Source organism: Marmota marmota, unplaced genomic scaffold (genome assembly GCF_001458135.2).
Source record: "Marmota marmota marmota unplaced genomic scaffold, marMar, whole genome shotgun sequence".
Taxonomy (NCBI): domain Eukaryota; kingdom Metazoa; phylum Chordata; class Mammalia; order Rodentia; family Sciuridae; genus Marmota; species Marmota marmota.
The window spans coordinates 8,974,899-8,977,045 of NW_026000229.1; the positions used below are offsets into that span (position 1 = coordinate 8,974,899).

Sequence of the window (2,147 nt, forward strand, 5' to 3'; positions counted from 1 at the left end):
GCATGGTATGATGATATGTGAATGCACAGACTGAAACTTCTGTGGCCATTCTGACACCATGCAGAGAACCAACCTTAGAGAAAAGCTGAAGCCATGGAAGAGGAAAGGAAACGGGTTCCTGATGGCAAACCCCTGAACCAAATCATCCCTGAAGCTCACTCCACCTCTGGCCTTTTCAGTTATTTGAGGTAGTACTCTATTTTCCAAGCCAGTTCAAATTGAATTTTCCATTTCTTACAACTGAAAGCATCCTAAGTGGCACACTACTAAAATAGATTTATAAAAAAATAGTTAACCACCCACAATTCTTTTTTTTTTCAGTAGTGGTGGTTAAACCAAAGGGTATCATACCATTGTGCTACATCCCCAGCACTTTTTTAAGATCTCACTAAGTTGCTGGTCTTTAACTTGCAATCTTCCTGCCTCAGCCTCCCAAATAGCTGGGATTACAGGTTGTGCCACTGCACCAGCTTAACCTCACATAATTCTGTCAAATTCTCTCTCTCCCAAATTCTCTTTCTCTCCCCCCCCCCTCTCTCGCTTTCCTCCCTCCCTCTAGAAACCACTTGGAATTCTTTCCCTCTTACTCTCCCTAAACAGAAGAGAACAACAATCATCAATGGGAAATGGCAGTTGCAACAAAACAACACCAAGCACCTGTTCACACTGCACCTCCTTGGTTTCTGGTTCTTTATGCAATCAGAGAAACTTCTCTAGTAAGTAATTATAGAAATAATACTTAAGGCCAGGTGCGGTGGTGTTCACCTATAATCCCAACTGCTTGATGGCTGATGAGGCTGATGAGGCAGGAGGATTGAGAGTTCAAAGCCAGCCTCAGCAACTTATCGAGGCCTTAAGTAACTCAGCGAGAGCTTGTCTCTGTATAAAATATTTTAAAAAGGCTGGGGATGTGGCTCAGTAGGAAAGCACTCCTGGATTCAATCTCTGGTACCAAAAAAAAAAAAAGCCTGAAAGTATAGTATTAGTATAGTATATTTTCTTAAAACTTTCCCCTCCCTTGTAGGCATATACATTTTTTTCACAAGTGATATTTTATACAGTCATATGTCCCCCCTCTCTTTCTAGCATTCTATCATAAGCTTTCTCCTTGCCATTAATTTTTTTGTTAAGCATCTTTTTTTTTTAGTATAGTAAAGAACAAATAACTCAAAATTTACCATCTTAACCATTTTTAAGTGTACTCTATAGTAACATTAAGGATATTCACATTGTCACAGAACAGATCTCCAGAACTCTTCCATCTTGCAAAACTAAAACTCTATACCCATTAAGCAACTCTCCTTTTCTTTCTCCCCCAGCCCTGCTTCTAAGTATCACTTTAATGGTTCATCATTTGCCCTTATCAAAAATCATCCCCTTTCTGTCAGTTATTTTAAGTTTTATGAAGAATTTTTTACTTCTTCATGTGCTTATTATGCTAAGCATCATTCCATGGGTATCACTGGCCTAGGAAAAATTTTATGTTAATTTCTTAGGGTTTCTAGGCCTTCAAGGAGTATAAATTATAGCAGCAAACATGCCAGGTACTAAAATTCCCTCCCTGGTCCTCTGTTGCATGTAGTGAAGAGATATTGAGACAAACTAAGAATTGACTTCAAAATAAACATATATATTAGTCAGTTTTCCATTGCTATAACAAAATACCTGAGTCTGAGTTATATATAAAGAAAATAATTTTATTTAGTTCTATAGCCAGAAATTCTTTTTAAAAAAACAATTTTTTTAGTTGTTGATGGACTTTTATTTTATTTATTTATATGTGGTGCTGAGAATCGAACCTAGTGCCTCACTCATGCTAGACAAGCACTCTACCACTGAGCTACAACCCCAGCCCATATAGCCAGAAATTCTTAAAGGACAATTTTTTTCTCCAAGAATGATAAATTTCCTCAACATCTCCTTTGTATGGGTGGTAGAAGTGGAGGTGGAGATTGTTTCTTTTTCTTTTTGATACTGGAGATTGGACCCAAGGGCACTTTACCACTGAGCTACAACCCCAGTCCTTTTTATTTTTTGTTTTGAGACAGAGTCTCACTAAGTTGCTATGTGGCCTCAAACTTTGTGATTCTCCTGCCTCAGCATTTCAGGTATCTGGGATTACAGGAAGGCAAAGACACATTAGCTGA

General features: G+C 38.1%; 1 pseudogene; it reads right to left on the bottom strand.

Moving 5' to 3' along the window:
- Positions 1 to 561: 561 nt before the first annotated feature.
- LOC125613438 lies at positions 562 to 748 on the bottom strand (annotated as a pseudogene).
- Between the last annotated feature and the right edge of the window lie 1,399 nt (positions 749 to 2,147).